Source organism: Lissotriton helveticus, chromosome 12 (genome assembly GCF_964261635.1).
Source record: "Lissotriton helveticus chromosome 12, aLisHel1.1, whole genome shotgun sequence".
In the NCBI taxonomy this organism is placed as follows: domain Eukaryota; kingdom Metazoa; phylum Chordata; class Amphibia; order Caudata; family Salamandridae; genus Lissotriton; species Lissotriton helveticus.
Genome location: NC_136073.1, coordinates 657,622,106 through 657,638,420, shown reverse-complemented (window position 1 = coordinate 657,638,420; position 16,315 = coordinate 657,622,106). Strand labels below are relative to the sequence as shown.

Sequence of the window (16,315 nt, the reverse complement as noted above, 5' to 3'; positions counted from 1 at the left end):
TTGTCCCCCAGCGATTTTACGCTTTCCACACCATCCTTCCAATCGATAGGCTGTGAGCCACCACTGTGCTCTGCACATAGCCATGCACTTTAAGTCCCTTTTTCGCACGTACTTTCATTAAACCTGAATATAGAAGTATATATCTGTCTAGGCTAGAGGCACATGAAACAGGACTGGCGTGCCGCTTCAAGTGTACCTGAGAGGAATCTGACTCATGATTGGCCACCCTCTCAGGGCACCGACTCAGGATTGGCCAACCTCTATGGGGCACCTCTAACGTGCACAAATAACGGGCAAGCCCTATGAAAAGCACAGCGTGAGTCTAGGTGCCACCTTGAAAAAGGAGGGTGACGTCTGGCCTCTGACAGCAGGAATATTAAGAGAGGAGAAAACATACTGCCTGCTATCGTGAAATTCCAAGATAGTCACGAAAAGCAATCTCATGCACTGCACAAGCTCTTTCCCATGATGCACCTCTCCTGCACTCTGTCGATGCAAATGAGCAAGCAGAGAGTTCAGGAATAAAACACCTAAGCTCATGTCCCCAAAAAACAGCAGCAGACAACTCGCAGATATATTCACCAATTTCTAATGCTTTTCTTTTAAACACAAGATAAACAGCCTCACCGGTGGTAAGGCTTAAAAAAATTGAATAAACTCGTAAATGTTCCTCTCCACGGAAATCTTTAGTAAAAGGCGAAAGATTTTTTCGTTTTGAAGAGAAACCAGAGTAAGTTAGAATATGGCTCTCTGGGGGTAAGTGGCACCACATCAAAGACCCCGTCATTGCGAGGGTGAGGACCTGAGAGGTATTTTTAGGCTCTAAGAAAGAGGACAAGAACCAGGCCAGTGAGGGAAGCAGGCCCAATTTTCAGAGTCTCTGCTCAAAGCACAGAAAATCAAAAAGGTGGACAGTTCCCATGCGTCTGTCTGGAAATATGCAAATTCTTTTCTGTACACACCTCAGCTCATTAGGAGGCGTTGCGGCTGCTGGGCAAGGGGAACGGGAAGCGTGCATCAGGCTTTAGGTGAAGTGACACTGTAGGACTTTTGTCCCCCAGCGATTTTACGCTTTCCACACCATCCTTCCAATCGATAGGCTGTGAGCCACCACTGTGCTCTGCACATAGCCATGCACTTTAAGTCCCTTTTTCGCACGTACTTTCATTAAACCTGAATATAGAAGTATATATCTGTCTAGGCTAGAGGCACATGAAACAGGACTGGCGTGCCGCTTCAAGTGTACCTGAGAGGAATCTGACTCATGATTGGCCACCCTCTCAGGGCACCGACTCAGGATTGGCCAACCTCTATGGGGCACCTCTAACGGGCACAAATAACGGACAAGCCCTATGAAAAGCACAGCGTGAGTCTAGGTGCCACCTTGAAAAAGGAGGGTGACGTCTGGCCTCTGACAGCAGGAATATTAAGAGAGGAGAAAACATACTGCCTGCTATCGTGAAATTCCAAGATAGTCACGAAAAGCAATCTCATGCACTGCACAAGCTCTTTCCCATGATGCACCTCTCCTGCACTCTGTCGATGCAAATGAGCAAGCAGAGAGTTCAGGAATAAAACACCTAAGCTCATGTCCCCAAAAAACAGCAGCAGACAACTCGCAGATATATTCACCAATTTCTAATGCTTTTCTTTTAAACACAAGATAAACAGCCTCACCGGTGGTAAGGCTTAAAAAAATTGAATAAACTCGTAAATGTTCCTCTCCACGGAAATCTTTAGTAAAAGGCGAAAAATTTTTTCGTTTTGAAGAGAAACCAGAGTAAATTAGAATATGGCTCTCTGGGGGTAAGTGGCACCACATCAAAGACCCCGTCATTGCGAGGGTGAGGACCTGAGAGGTATTTTTAGGCTCTAAGAAAGAGGACAAGAACCAGGCCGGTGAGGGAAGCAGGCCCAATTTTCAGAGTCTCTGCTCAAAGCACAGAAAATCAAAAAGGTGGACAGTTCCCATGCGTCTGTCTGGAAATATGCAAATTCTTTTCTGTACACACCTCAGCTCATTAGGAGGCGTTGCGGCTGCTGGGCAAGGGGAACGGGAAGCGTGCATCAGGCTTTAGGTGAAGTGACACTGTAGGACTTTTGTCCCCCAGCGATTTTACGCTTTCCACACCATCCTTCCAATCGATAGGCTGTGAGCCACCACTGTGCTCCGCACATAGCCATGCACTTTAAGTCCCTTTTTCGTACGTACTTTCATTAAACCTGAATATAGAAGTATATATCTGTCTAGGCTAGAGGCACATGAAACAGGACTGGCGTGCCGCTTCAAGTGTACCTGAGAGGAATCTGACTCAGGATTGGCCACCCTCTCAGGGCACCGACTCATGATTGGCCAACCTCTATGGGGCACCTCTAACGTGCACAAATAACGGGCAAGCCCTATGAAAAGCACAGCGTGAGTCTAGGTGCCACCTTGAAAAAGGAGGGTGACGTCTGGCCTCTGACAGCAGGAATATTAAGAGAGGAGAAAACATACTGCCTGCTATCGTGAAATTCCAAGATAGTCACGAAAAGCAATCTCATGCACTGCACAAGCTCTTTCCCATGATGCACCTCTCCTGCACTCTGTCTATGCAAATGAGCAAGCAGAGAGTTCAGGAATAAAACACCTAAGCTCATGTCCCCAAAAAACAGCAGCAGACAACTCGCAGATATATTCACCAATTTCTAATGCTTTTCTTTTAAACACAAGATAAACAGCCTCACCGGTGGTAAGGCTTAAAAAAATTGAATAAACTCGTAAATGTTCCTCTCCACGGAAATCTTTAGTAAAAGGCGAAAGATTTTTTCGTTTTGAAGAGAAACCAGAGTAAGTTAGAATATGGCTCTCTGGGGGTAAGTGGCACCACATCAAAGACCCCGTCATTGCGAGGGTGAGGACCTGAGAGGTATTTTTAGGCTCTAAGAAAGAGGACAAGAACCAGGCCAGTGAGGGAAGCAGGCCCAATTTTCAGAGTCTCTGCTCAAAGCACAGAAAATCAAAAAGGTGGACAGTTCCCATGCGTCTGTCTGGAAATATGCAAATTCTTTTCTGTACACACCTCAGCTCATTAGGAGGCGTTGCGGCTGCTGGGCAAGGGGAACGGGAAGCGTGCATCAGGCTTTAGGTGAAGTGACACTGTAGGACTTTTGTCCCCCAGCGATTTTACGCTTTCCACACCATCCTTCCAATCGATAGGCTGTGAGCCACCACTGTGCTCTGCACATAGCCATGCACTTTAAGTCCCTTTTTCGCACGTACTTTCATTAAACCTCAATATAGAAGTATATATCTGTCTAGGCTAGAGGCACATGAAACAGGACTGGCGTGCCGCTTCAAGTGTACCTGAGAGGAATCTGACTCAGGATTGGCCACCCTCTCAGGGCACCGACTCAGGATTGGCCAACCTCTATGGGGCACCTCTAACGTGGACAAATAACGGGCAAGCCCTATGAAAAGCACAGCGTGAGTCTAGGTGACACCTTGAAAAAGGAGGGTGACGTCTGGCCTCTGACAGCAGGAATATTAAGAGAGGAGAAAACATACTGCCTGCTATCGTGAAATTCCAAGATAGTCACGAAAAGCAATCTCATGCACTGCACAAGCTCTTTCCCATGATGCACCTCTCCTGCACTCTGTCTATGCAAATGAGCAAGCAGAGAGTTCAGGAATAAAACACCTAAGCTCATGTCCCCAAAAAACAGCAGCAGACAACTCGCAGATATATTCACCAATTTCTAATGCTTTTCTTTTAAACACAAGATAAACAGCCTCACCGGTGGTAAGGCTTAAAAAAATTGAATAAACTCGTAAATGTTCCTCTCCACGGAAATCTTTAGTAAAAGGCGAAAGATTTTTTCGTTTTGAAGAGAAACCAGAGTAAGTTAGAATATGGCTCTCTGGGGGTAAGTGGCACCACATCAAAGACCCCGTCATTGCGAGGGTGAGGACCTGAGAGGTATTTTTAGGCTCTAAGAAAGAGGACAAGAACCAGGCCAGTGAGGGAAGCAGGCCCAATTTTCAGAGTCTCTGCTCAAAGCACAGAAAATCAAAAAGGTGGACAGTTCCCATGCGTCTGTCTGGAAATATGCAAATTCTTTTCTGTACACACCTCAGCTCATTAGGAGGCGTTGCGGCTGCTGGGCAAGGGGAACGGGAAGCGTGCATCAGGCTTTAGGTGAAGTGACACTGTAGGACTTTTGTCCCCCAGCGATTTTACGCTTTCCACACCATCCTTCCAATCGATAGGCTGTGAGCCACCACTGTGCTCTGCACACAGCCATGCACTTTAAGTCCCTTTTTCGCACGTACTTTCATTAAACCTGAATATAGAAGTATATATCTGTCTAGGCTAGAGGCACATGAAACAGGACTGGCGTGCCGCTTCAAGTGTACCTGAGAGGAATCTGACTCATGATTGGCCACCCTCTCAGGGCACCGACTCAGGATTGGCCAACCTCTATGGGGCACCTCTAACGTGCACAAATAACGGGCAAGCCCTATGAAAAGCACAGCGTGAGTCTAGGTGCCACCTTGAAAAAGGAGGGTGACGTCTGGCCTCTGACAGCAGGAATATTAAGAGAGGAGAAAACATACTGCCTGCTATCGTGAAATTCCAAGATAGTCACGAAAAGCAATCTCATGCACTGCACAAGCTCTTTCCCATGATGCACCTCTCCTGCACTCTGTCGATGCAAATGAGCAAGCAGAGAGTTCAGGAATAAAACACCTAAGCTCATGTCCCCAAAAAACAGCAGCAGACAACTCGCAGATATATTCACCAATTTCTAATGCTTTTCTTTTAAACACAAGATAAACAGCCTCACCGGTGGTAAGGCTTAAAAAAATTGAATAAACTCGTAAATGTTCCTCTCCACGGAAATCTTTAGTAAAAGGCGAAAGATTTTTTCGTTTTGAAGAGAAACCAGAGTAAGTTAGAATATGGCTCTCTGGGGGTAAGTGGCACCACATCAAAGACCCCGTCATTGCGAGGGTGAGGACCTGAGAGGTATTTTTAGGCTCTAAGAAAGAGGACAAGAACCAGGCCAGTGAGGGAAGCAGGCCCAATTTTCAGAGTCTCTGCTCAAAGCACAGAAAATCAAAAAGGTGGACAGTTCCCATGCGTCTGTCTGGAAATATGCAAATTCTTTTCTGTACACACCTCAGCTCATTAGGAGGCGTTGCGGCTGCTGGGCAAGGGGAACGGGAAGCGTGCATCAGGCTTTAGGTGAAGTGACACTGTAGGACTTTTGTCCCCCAGCGATTTTACGCTTTCCACACCATCCTTCCAATCGATAGGCTGTGAGCCACCACTGTGCTCTGCACATAGCCATGCACTTTAAGTCCCTTTTTCGCACGTACTTTCATTAAACCTGAATATAGAAGTATATATCTGTCTAGGCTAGAGGCACATGAAACAGGACTGGCGTGCCGCTTCAAGTGTACCTGAGAGGAATCTGACTCAGGATTGGCCACCCTCTCAGGGCACCGACTCAGGATTGGCCAACCTCTATGGGGCACCTCTAACGTGCACAAATAACGGGCAAGCCCTATGAAAAGCACAGCGTGAGTCTAGGTGCCACCTTGAAAAAGGAGGGTGACGTCTGGCCTCTGACAGCAGGAATATTAAGAGAGGAGAAAACATACTGCCTGCTATCGTGAAATTCCAAGATAGTCACGAAAAGCAATCTCATGCACTGCACAAGCTCTTTCCCATGATGCACCTCTCCTGCACTCTGTCTATGCAAATGAGCAAGCAGAGAGTTCAGGAATAAAACACCTAAGCTCATGTCCCCAAAAAACAGCAGCAGACAACTCGCAGATATATTCACCAATTTCTAATGCTTTTCTTTTAAACACAAGATAAACAGCCTCACCGGTGGTAAGGCTTAAAAAAATTGAATAAACTCGTAAATGTTCCTCTCCACGGAAATCTTTAGTAAAAGGCGAAAGATTTTTTCGTTTTGAAGAGAAACCAGAGTAAGTTAGAATATGGCTCTCTGGGGGTAAGTGGCACCACATCAAAGACCCCGTCATTGCGAGGGTGAGGACCTGAGAGGTATTTTTAGGCTCTAAGAAAGAGGACAAGAACCAGGCCAGTGAGGGAAGCAGGCCCAATTTTCAGAGTCTCTGCTCAAAGCACAGAAAATCAAAAAGGTGGACAGTTCCCATGCGTCTGTCTGGAAATATGCAAATTCTTTTCTGTACACACCTCAGCTCATTAGGAGGCGTTGCGGCTGCTGGGCAAGGGGAACGGGAAGCGTGCATCAGGCTTTAGGTGAAGTGACACTGTAGGACTTTTGTCCCCCAGCGATTTTACGCTTTCCACACCATCCTTCCAATCGATAGGCTGTGAGCCACCACTGTGCTCTGCACATAGCCATGCACTTTAAGTCCCTTTTTCGCACGTACTTTCATTAAACCTGAATATAGAAGTATATATCTGTCTAGGCTAGAGGCACATGAAACAGGACTGGCGTGCCGCTTCAAGTGTACCTGAGAGGAATCTGACTCATGATTGGCCACCCTCTCAGGGCACCGACTCAGGATTGGCCAACCTCTATGGGGCACCTCTAACGTGCACAAATAACGGGCAAGCCCTATGAAAAGCACAGCGTGAGTCTAGGTGCCACCTTGAAAAAGGAGGGTGACGTCTGGCCTCTGACAGCAGGAATATTAAGAGAGGAGAAAACATACTGCCTGCTATCGTGAAATTCCAAGATAGTCACGAAAAGCAATCTCATGCACTGCACAAGCTCTTTCCCATGATGCACCTCTCCTGCACTCTGTCTATGCAAATGAGCAAGCAGAGAGTTCAGGAATAAAACACCTAAGCTCATGTCCCCAAAAAACAGCAGCAGACAACTCGCAGATATATTCACCAATTTCTAATGCTTTTCTTTTAAACACAAGATAAACAGCCTCACCGGTGGTAAGGCTTAAAAATAATTGAATAAACTCGTAAATGTTCCTCTCCACGGAAATCTTTAGTAAAAGGCGAAAGATTTTTTCGTTTTGAAGAGAAACCAGAGTAAGTTAGAATATGGCTCTCTGGGGGTAAGTGGCACCACATCAAAGACCCCGTCATTGCGAGGGTGAGGACCTGAGAGGTATTTTTAGGCTCTAAGAAAGAGGACAAGAACCAGGCCAGTGAGGGAAGCAGGCCCAATTTTCAGAGTCTCTGCTCAAAGCACAGAAAATCAAAAAGGTGGACAGTTCCCATGCGTCTGTCTGGAAATATGCAAATTCTTTTCTGTACACACCTCAGCTCATTAGGAGGCGTTGCGGCTGCTGGGCAAGGGGAACGGGAAGCGTGCATCAGGCTTTAGGTGAAGTGACACTGTAGGACTTTTGTCCCCCAGCGATTTTACGCTTTCCACACCATCCTTCCAATCGATAGGCTGTGAGCCACCACTGTGCTCTGCACATAGCCATGCACTTTAAGTCCCTTTTTCGCACGTACTTTCATTAAACCTGAATATAGAAGTATATATCTGTCTAGGCTAGAGGCACATGAAACAGGACTGGCGTGCCGCTTCAAGTGTACCTGAGAGGAATCTGACTCAGGATTGGCCACCCTCTCAGGGCACCGACTCAGGATTGGCCAACCTCTATGGGGCACCTCTAACGTGGACAAATAACGGGCAAGCCCTATGAAAAGCACAGCGTGAGTCTAGGTGACACCTTGAAAAAGGAGGGTGACGTCTGGCCTCTGACAGCAGGAATATTAAGAGAGGAGAAAACATACTGCCTGCTATCGTGAAATTCCAAGATAGTCACGAAAAGCAATCTCATGCACTGCACAAGCTCTTTCCCATGATGCACCTCTCCTGCACTCTGTCTATGCAAATGAGCAAGCAGAGAGTTCAGGAATAAAACACCTAAGCTCATGTCCCCAAAAAACAGCAGCAGACAACTCGCAGATATATTCACCAATTTCTAATGCTTTTCTTTTAAACACAAGATAAACAGCCTCACCGGTGGTAAGGCTTAAAAAAATTGAATAAACTCGTAAATGTTCCTCTCCATGGAAATCTTTAGTAAAAGGCGAAAGATTTTTTCGTTTTGAAGAGAAACCAGAGTAAGTTAGAATATGGCTCTCTGGGGGTAAGTGGCACCACATCAAAGACCCCGTCATTGCGAGGGTGAGGACCTGAGAGGTATTTTTAGGCTCTAAGAAAGAGGACAAGAACCAGGCCAGTGAGGGAAGCAGGCCCAATTTTCAGAGTCTCTGCTCAAAGCACAGAAAATCAAAAAGGTGGACAGTTCCCATGCGTCTGTCTGGAAATATGCAAATTCTTTTCTGTACACACCTCAGCTCATTAGGAGGCGTTGCGGCTGCTGGGCAAGGGGAACGGGAAGCGTGCATCAGGCTTTAGGTGAAGTGACACTGTAGGACTTTTGTCCCCCAGCGATTTTACGCTTTCCACACCATCCTTCCAATCGATAGGCTGTGAGCCACCACTGTGCTCTGCACATAGCCATGCACTTTAAGTCCCTTTTTCGTACGTACTTTCATTAAACCTGAATATAGAAGTATATATCTGTCTAGGCTAGAGGCACATGAAACAGGACTGGCGTGCCGCTTCAAGTGTACCTGAGAGGAATCTGACTCAGGATTGGCCACCCTCTCAGGCCACCGACTCAGGATTGGCCAACCTCTATGGGGCACCTCTAACGTGCACAAATAACGGGCAAGCCCTATGAAAAGCACAGCGTGAGTCTAGGTGCCACCTTGAAAAAGGAGGGTGACGTCTGGCCTCTGACAGCAGGAATATTAAGAGAGGAGAAAACATACTGCCTGCTATCGTGAAATTCCAAGATAGTCACGAAAAGCAATCTCATGCACTGCACAAGCTCTTTCCCATGATGCACCTCTCCTGCACTCTGTCTATGCAAATGAGCAAGCAGAGAGTTCAGGAATAAAACACCTAAGCTCATGTCCCCAAAAAACAGCAGCAGACAACTCGCAGATATATTCACCAATTTCTAATGCTTTTCTTTTAAACACAAGATAAACAGCCTCACCGGTGGTAAGGCTTAAAAAAATTGAATAAACTCGTAAATGTTCCTCTCCACGGAAATCTTTAGTAAAAGGCGAAAGATTTTTTCGTTTTGAAGAGAAACCAGAGTAAGTTAGAATATGGCTCTCTGGGGGTAAGTGGCATAACATCAAAGACCCCGTCATTGCGAGGGTGAGGACCTGAGAGGTATTTTTAGGCTCTAAGAAAGAGGACAAGAACCAGGCCAGTGAGGGAAGCAGGCCCAATTTTCAGAGTCTCTGCTCAAAGCACAGAAAATCAAAAAGGTGGACAGTTCCCATGCGTCTGTCTGGAAATATGCAAATTCTTTTCTGTACACACCTCAGCTCATTAGGAGGCGTTGCGGCTGCTGGGCAAGGGGAACGGGAAGCGTGCATCAGGCTTTAGGTGAAGTGACACTGTAGGACTTTTGTCCCCCAGCGATTTTACGCTTTCCACACCATCCTTCCAATCGATAGGCTGTGAGCCACCACTGTGCTCTGCACATAGCCATGCACTTTAAGTCCCTTTTTCGCACGTACTTTCATTAAACCTCAATATAGAAGTATATATCTGTCTAGGCTAGAGGCACATGAAACAGGACTGGCGTGCCGCTTCAAGTGTACCTGAGAGGAATCTGACTCAGGATTGGCCACCCTCTCAGGGCACCGACTCAGGATTGGCCAACCTCTATGGGGCACCTCTAACGTGGACAAATAACGGGCAAGCCCTATGAAAAGCACAGCGTGAGTCTAGGTGACACCTTGAAAAAGGAGGGTGACGTCTGGCCTCTGACAGCAGGAATATTAAGAGAGGAGAAAACATACTGCCTGCTATCGTGAAATTCCAAGATAGTCACGAAAAGCAATCTCATGCACTGCACAAGCTCTTTCCCATGATGCACCTCTCCTGCACTCTGTCTATGCAAATGAGCAAGCAGAGAGTTCAGGAATAAAACACCTAAGCTCATGTCCCCAAAAAACAGCAGCAGACAACTCGCAGATATATTCACCAATTTCTAATGCTTTTCTTTTAAACACAAGATAAACAGCCTCACCGGTGGTAAGGCTTAAAAAAATTGAATAAACTCGTAAATGTTCCTCTCCACGGAAATCTTTAGTAAAAGGCGAAAGATTTTTTCGTTTTGAAGAGAAACCAGAGTAAGTTAGAATATGGCTCTCTGGGGGTAAGTGGCACCACATCAAAGACCCCGTCATTGCGAGGGTGAGGACCTGAGAGGTATTTTTAGGCTCTAAGAAAGAGGACAAGAACCAGGCCAGTGAGGGAAGCAGGCCCAATTTTCAGAGTCTCTGCTCAAAGCACAGAAAATCAAAAAGGTGGACAGTTCCCATGCGTCTGTCTGGAAATATGCAAATTCTTTTCTGTACACACCTCAGCTCATTAGGAGGCGTTGCGGCTGCTGGGCAAGGGGAACGGGAAGCGTGCATCAGGCTTTAGGTGAAGTGACACTGTAGGACTTTTGTCCCCCAGCGATTTTACGCTTTCCACACCATCCTTCCAATCGATAGGCTGTGAGCCACCACTGTGCTCTGCACATAGCCATGCACTTTAAGTCCCTTTTTCGCACGTACTTTCATTAAACCTGAATATAGAAGTATATATCTGTCTAGGCTAGAGGCACATGAAACAGGACTGGCGTGCCGCTTCAAGTGTACCTGAGAGGAATCTGACTCATGATTGGCCACCCTCTCAGGGCACCGACTCAGGATTGGCCAACCTCTATGGGGCACCTCTAACGTGCACAAATAACGGGCAAGCCCTATGAAAAGCACAGCGTGAGTCTAGGTGCCACCTTGAAAAAGGAGGGTGACGTCTGGCCTCTGACAGCAGGAATATTAAGAGAGGAGAAAACATACTGCCTGCTATCGTGAAATTCCAAGATAGTCACGAAAAGCAATCTCATGCACTGCACAAGCTCTTTCCCATGATGCACCTCTCCTGCACTCTGTCGATGCAAATGAGCAAGCAGAGAGTTCAGGAATAAAACACCTAAGCTCATGTCCCCAAAAAACAGCAGCAGACAACTCGCAGATATATTCACCAATTTCTAATGCTTTTCTTTTAAACACAAGATAAACAGCCTCACCGGTGGTAAGGCTTAAAAAAATTGAATAAACTCGTAAATGTTCCTCTCCACGGAAATCTTTAGTAAAAGGCGAAAGATTTTTTCGTTTTGAAGAGAAACCAGAGTAAGTTAGAATATGGCTCTCTGGGGGTAAGTGGCACCACATCAAAGACCCCGTCATTGCGAGGGTGAGGACCTGAGAGGTATTTTTAGGCTCTAAGAAAGAGGACAAGAACCAGGCCAGTGAGGGAAGCAGGCCCAATTTTCAGAGTCTCTGCTCAAAGCACAGAAAATCAAAAAGGTGGACAGTTCCCATGCGTCTGTCTGGAAATATGCAAATTCTTTTCTGTACACACCTCAGCTCATTAGGAGGCGTTGCGGCTGCTGGGCAAGGGGAACGGGAAGCGTGCATCAGGCTTTAGGTGAAGTGACACTGTAGGACTTTTGTCCCCCAGCGATTTTACGCTTTCCACACCATCCTTCCAATCGATAGGCTGTGAGCCACCACTGTGCTCTGCACATAGCCATGCACTTTAAGTCCCTTTTTCGCACGTACTTTCATTAAACCTGAATATAGAAGTATATATCTGTCTAGGCTAGAGGCACATGAAACAGGACTGGCGTGCCGCTTCAAGTGTACCTGAGAGGAATCTGACTCAGGATTGGCCACCCTCTCAGGGCACCGACTCAGGATTGGCCAACCTCTATGGGGCACCTCTAACGTGCACAAATAACGGGCAAGCCCTATGAAAAGCACAGCGTGAGTCTAGGTGCCACCTTGAAAAAGGAGGGTGACGTCTGGCCTCTGACAGCAGGAATATTAAGAGAGGAGAAAACATACTGCCTGCTATCGTGAAATTCCAAGATAGTCACGAAAAGCAATCTCATGCACTGCACAAGCTCTTTCCCATGATGCACCTCTCCTGCACTCTGTCTATGCAAATGAGCAAGCAGAGAGTTCAGGAATAAAACACCTAAGCTCATGTCCCCAAAAAACAGCAGCAGACAACTCGCAGATATATTCACCAATTTCTAATGCTTTTCTTTTAAACACAAGATAAACAGCCTCACCGGTGGTAAGGCTTAAAAAAATTGAATAAACTCGTAAATGTTCCTCTCCACGGAAATCTTTAGTAAAAGGCGAAAGATTTTTTCGTTTTGAAGAGAAACCAGAGTAAGTTAGAATATGGCTCTCTGGGGGTAAGTGGCACCACATCAAAGACCCCGTCATTGCGAGGGTGAGGACCTGAGAGGTATTTTTAGGCTCTAAGAAAGAGGACAAGAACCAGGCCAGTGAGGGAAGCAGGCCCAATTTTCAGAGTCTCTGCTCAAAGCACAGAAAATCAAAAAGGTGGACAGTTCCCATGCGTCTGTCTGGAAATATGCAAATTCTTTTCTGTACACACCTCAGCTCATTAGGAGGCGTTGCGGCTGCTGGGCAAGGGGAACGGGAAGCATGCATCAGGCTTTAGGTGAAGTGACACTGTAGGACTTTTGTCCCCCAGCGATTTTACGCTTTCCACACCATCCTTCCAATCGATAGGCTGTGAGCCACCACTGTGCTCTGCACATAGCCATGCACTTTAAGTCCCTTTTTCGCACGTACTTTCATTAAACCTGAATATAGAAGTATATATCTGTCTAGGCTAGAGGCACATGAAACAGGACTGGCGTGCCGCTTCAAGTGTACCTGAGAGGAATCTGACTCATGATTGGCCACCCTCTCAGGGCACCGACTCAGGATTGGCCAACCTCTATGGGGCACCTCTAACGTGCACAAATAACGGGCAAGCCCTATGAAAAGCACAGCGTGAGTCTAGGTGCCACCTTGAAAAAGGAGGGTGACGTCTGGCCTCTGACAGCAGGAATATTAAGAGAGGAGAAAACATACTGCCTGCTATCGTGAAATTCCAAGATAGTCACGAAAAGCAATCTCATGCACTGCACAAGCTCTTTCCCATGATGCACCTCTCCTGCACTCTGTCTATGCAAATGAGCAAGCAGAGAGTTCAGGAATAAAACACCTAAGCTCATGTCCCCAAAAAACAGCAGCAGACAACTCGCAGATATATTCACCAATTTCTAATGCTTTTCTTTTAAACACAAGATAAACAGCCTCACCGGTGGTAAGGCTTAAAAATAATTGAATAAACTCGTAAATGTTCCTCTCCACGGAAATCTTTAGTAAAAGGCGAAAGATTTTTTCGTTTTGAAGAGAAACCAGAGTAAGTTAGAATATGGCTCTCTGGGGGTAAGTGGCACCACATCAAAGACCCCGTCATTGCGAGGGTGAGGACCTGAGAGGTATTTTTAGGCTCTAAGAAAGAGGACAAGAACCAGGCCAGTGAGGGAAGCAGGCCCAATTTTCAGAGTCTCTGCTCAAAGCACAGAAAATCAAAAAGGTGGACAGTTCCCATGCGTCTGTCTGGAAATATGCAAATTCTTTTCTGTACACACCTCAGCTCATTAGGAGGCGTTGCGGCTGCTGGGCAAGGGGAACGGGAAGCGTGCATCAGGCTTTAGGTGAAGTGACACTGTAGGACTTTTGTCCCCCAGCGATTTTACGCTTTCCACACCATCCTTCCAATCGATAGGCTGTGAGCCACCACTGTGCTCTGCACATAGCCATGCACTTTAAGTCCCTTTTTCGCACGTACTTTCATTAAACCTGAATATAGAAGTATATATCTGTCTAGGCTAGAGGCACATGAAACAGGACTGGCGTGCCGCTTCAAGTGTACCTGAGAGGAATCTGACTCAGGATTGGCCACCCTCTCAGGGCACCGACTCAGGATTGGCCAACCTCTATGGGGCACCTCTAACGTGGACAAATAACGGGCAAGCCCTATGAAAAGCACAGCGTGAGTCTAGGTGACACCTTGAAAAAGGAGGGTGACGTCTGGCCTCTGACAGCAGGAATATTAAGAGAGGAGAAAACATACTGCCTGCTATCGTGAAATTCCAAGATAGTCACGAAAAGCAATCTCATGCACTGCACAAGCTCTTTCCCATGATGCACCTCTCCTGCACTCTGTCTATGCAAATGAGCAAGCAGAGAGTTCAGGAATAAAACACCTAAGCTCATGTCCCCAAAAAACAGCAGCAGACAACTCGCAGATATATTCACCAATTTCTAATGCTTTTCTTTTAAACACAAGATAAACAGCCTCACCGGTGGTAAGGCTTAAAAAAATTGAATAAACTCGTAAATGTTCCTCTCCACGGAAATCTTTAGTAAAAGGCGAAAGATTTTTTCGTTTTGAAGAGAAACCAGAGTAAGTTAGAATATGGCTCTCTGGGGGTAAGTGGCACCACATCAAAGACCCCGTCATTGCGAGGGTGAGGACCTGAGAGGTATTTTTAGGCTCTAAGAAAGAGGACAAGAACCAGGCCAGTGAGGGAAGCAGGCCCAATTTTCAGAGTCTCTGCTCAAAGCACAGAAAATCAAAAAGGTGGACAGTTCCCATGCGTCTGTCTGGAAATATGCAAATTCTTTTCTGTACACACCTCAGCTCATTAGGAGGCGTTGCGGCTGCTGGGCAAGGGGAACGGGAAGCGTGCATCAGGCTTTAGGTGAAGTGACACTGTAGGACTTTTGTCCCCCAGCGATTTTACGCTTTCCACACCATCCTTCCAATCGATAGGCTGTGAGCCACCACTGTGCTCTGCACATAGCCATGCACTTTAAGTCCCTTTTTCGTACGTACTTTCATTAAACCTGAATATAGAAGTATATATCTGTCTAGGCTAGAGGCACATGAAACAGGACTGGCGTGCCGCTTCAAGTGTACCTGAGAGGAATCTGACTCAGGATTGGCCACCCTCTCAGGCCACCGACTCAGGATTGGCCAACCTCTATGGGGCACCTCTAACGTGCACAAATAACGGGCAAGCCCTATGAAAAGCACAGCGTGAGTCTAGGTGCCACCTTGAAAAAGGAGGGTGACGTCTGGCCTCTGACAGCAGGAATATTAAGAGAGGAGAAAACATACTGCCTGCTATCGTGAAATTCCAAGATAGTCACGAAAAGCAATCTCATGCACTGCACAAGCTCTTTCCCATGATGCACCTCTCCTGCACTCTGTCTATGCAAATGAGCAAGCAGAGAGTTCAGGAATAAAACACCTAAGCTCATGTCCCCAAAAAACAGCAGCAGACAACTCGCAGATATATTCACCAATTTCTAATGCTTTTCTTTTAAACACAAGATAAACAGCCTCACCGGTGGTAAGGCTTAAAAAAATTGAATAAACTCGTAAATGTTCCTCTCCACGGAAATCTTTAGTAAAAGGCGAAAGATTTTTTCGTTTTGAAGAGAAACCAGAGTAAATTAGAATATGGCTCTCTGGGGGTAAGTGGCACCACATCAAAGACCCCGTCATTGCGAGGGTGAGGACCTGAGAGGTATTTTTAGGCTCTAAGAAAGAGGACAAGAACCAGGCCGGTGAGGGAAGCAGGCCCAATTTTCAGAGTCTCTGCTCAAAGCACAGAAAATCAAAAAGGTGGACAGTTCCCATGCGTCTGTCTGGAAATATGCAAATTCTTTTCTGTACACACCTCAGCTCATTAGGAGGCGTTGCGGCTGCTGGGCAAGGGGAACGGGAAGCGTGCATCAGGCTTTAGGTGAAGTGACACTGTAGGACTTTTGTCCCCCAGCGATTTTACGCTTTCCACACCATCCTTCCAATCGATAGGCTGTGAGCCACCACTGTGCTCTGCACATAGCCATGCACTTTAAGTCCCTTTTTCGTACGTACTTTCATTAAACCTGAATATAGAAGTATATATCTGTCTAGGCTAGAGGCACATGAAACAGGACTGGCGTGCCGCTTCAAGTGTACCTGAGAGGAATCTGACTCAGGATTGGCCACCCTCTCAGGGCACCGACTCAGGATTGGCCAACCTCTATGGGGCACCTCTAACGTGCACAAATAACGGGCAAGCCCTATGAAAAGCACAGCGTGAGTCTAGGTGCCACCTTGAAAAAGGAGGGTGACGTCTGGCCTCTGACAGCAGGAATATTAAGAGAGGAGAAAACATACTGCCTGCTATCGTGAAATTCCAAGATAGTCACGAAAAGCAATCTCATGCACTGCACAAGCTCTTTCCCATGATGCACCTCTCCTGCACTCTGTCTATGCAAATGAGCAAGCAGAGAGTTCAGGAATAAAACACCTAAGCTCATGTCCCCAAAAAACAGCAGCAGAC

At 46.5% G+C, this 16,315-nt stretch overlaps 15 non-coding genes across 15 annotated transcripts; all 15 read right to left on the bottom strand.

The window, feature by feature from the left end:
• Positions 1 to 619: 619 nt before the first annotated feature.
• Positions 620 to 734, bottom strand: LOC144800186 (U5 spliceosomal RNA). Its single transcript, XR_013604101.1, has one exon. It is a non-coding gene; the product is annotated as a U5 spliceosomal RNA (small nuclear RNA).
• Positions 735 to 1,669: 935 nt separating this feature from the next.
• LOC144800471 (U5 spliceosomal RNA) lies at positions 1,670 to 1,784 on the bottom strand. The gene has a single exon (XR_013604371.1). It is a non-coding gene; the product is annotated as a U5 spliceosomal RNA (small nuclear RNA).
• Positions 1,785 to 2,719: 935 nt separating this feature from the next.
• LOC144800185 (U5 spliceosomal RNA) lies at positions 2,720 to 2,834 on the bottom strand. The gene has a single exon (XR_013604100.1). It is a non-coding gene; the product is annotated as a U5 spliceosomal RNA (small nuclear RNA).
• Positions 2,835 to 3,769: 935 nt separating this feature from the next.
• Positions 3,770 to 3,884, bottom strand: LOC144800184 (U5 spliceosomal RNA). Its single transcript, XR_013604099.1, has one exon. It is a non-coding gene; the product is annotated as a U5 spliceosomal RNA (small nuclear RNA).
• A 935-nt stretch (positions 3,885 to 4,819) lies between these two features.
• LOC144800182 (U5 spliceosomal RNA) lies at positions 4,820 to 4,934 on the bottom strand. The gene has a single exon (XR_013604097.1). It is a non-coding gene; the product is annotated as a U5 spliceosomal RNA (small nuclear RNA).
• Positions 4,935 to 5,869: 935 nt separating this feature from the next.
• On the bottom strand, positions 5,870 to 5,984 carry LOC144800181 (U5 spliceosomal RNA). The gene has a single exon (XR_013604096.1). It is a non-coding gene; the product is annotated as a U5 spliceosomal RNA (small nuclear RNA).
• A 935-nt stretch (positions 5,985 to 6,919) lies between these two features.
• Positions 6,920 to 7,035, bottom strand: LOC144800446 (U5 spliceosomal RNA). The gene has a single exon (XR_013604347.1). It is a non-coding gene; the product is annotated as a U5 spliceosomal RNA (small nuclear RNA).
• A 935-nt stretch (positions 7,036 to 7,970) lies between these two features.
• Positions 7,971 to 8,085, bottom strand: LOC144800685 (U5 spliceosomal RNA). The gene has a single exon (XR_013604574.1). It is a non-coding gene; the product is annotated as a U5 spliceosomal RNA (small nuclear RNA).
• Positions 8,086 to 9,020: 935 nt separating this feature from the next.
• Positions 9,021 to 9,135, bottom strand: LOC144800180 (U5 spliceosomal RNA). The gene has a single exon (XR_013604095.1). It is a non-coding gene; the product is annotated as a U5 spliceosomal RNA (small nuclear RNA).
• Positions 9,136 to 10,070: 935 nt separating this feature from the next.
• On the bottom strand, positions 10,071 to 10,185 carry LOC144800179 (U5 spliceosomal RNA). Its single transcript, XR_013604094.1, has one exon. It is a non-coding gene; the product is annotated as a U5 spliceosomal RNA (small nuclear RNA).
• A 935-nt stretch (positions 10,186 to 11,120) lies between these two features.
• LOC144800178 (U5 spliceosomal RNA) lies at positions 11,121 to 11,235 on the bottom strand. The gene has a single exon (XR_013604093.1). It is a non-coding gene; the product is annotated as a U5 spliceosomal RNA (small nuclear RNA).
• A 935-nt stretch (positions 11,236 to 12,170) lies between these two features.
• On the bottom strand, positions 12,171 to 12,285 carry LOC144800177 (U5 spliceosomal RNA). Its single transcript, XR_013604092.1, has one exon. It is a non-coding gene; the product is annotated as a U5 spliceosomal RNA (small nuclear RNA).
• Positions 12,286 to 13,220: 935 nt separating this feature from the next.
• Positions 13,221 to 13,336, bottom strand: LOC144800444 (U5 spliceosomal RNA). Its single transcript, XR_013604346.1, has one exon. It is a non-coding gene; the product is annotated as a U5 spliceosomal RNA (small nuclear RNA).
• A 935-nt stretch (positions 13,337 to 14,271) lies between these two features.
• Positions 14,272 to 14,386, bottom strand: LOC144800176 (U5 spliceosomal RNA). The gene has a single exon (XR_013604091.1). It is a non-coding gene; the product is annotated as a U5 spliceosomal RNA (small nuclear RNA).
• Positions 14,387 to 15,321: 935 nt separating this feature from the next.
• On the bottom strand, positions 15,322 to 15,436 carry LOC144800175 (U5 spliceosomal RNA). Its single transcript, XR_013604090.1, has one exon. It is a non-coding gene; the product is annotated as a U5 spliceosomal RNA (small nuclear RNA).
• Between the last annotated feature and the right edge of the window lie 879 nt (positions 15,437 to 16,315).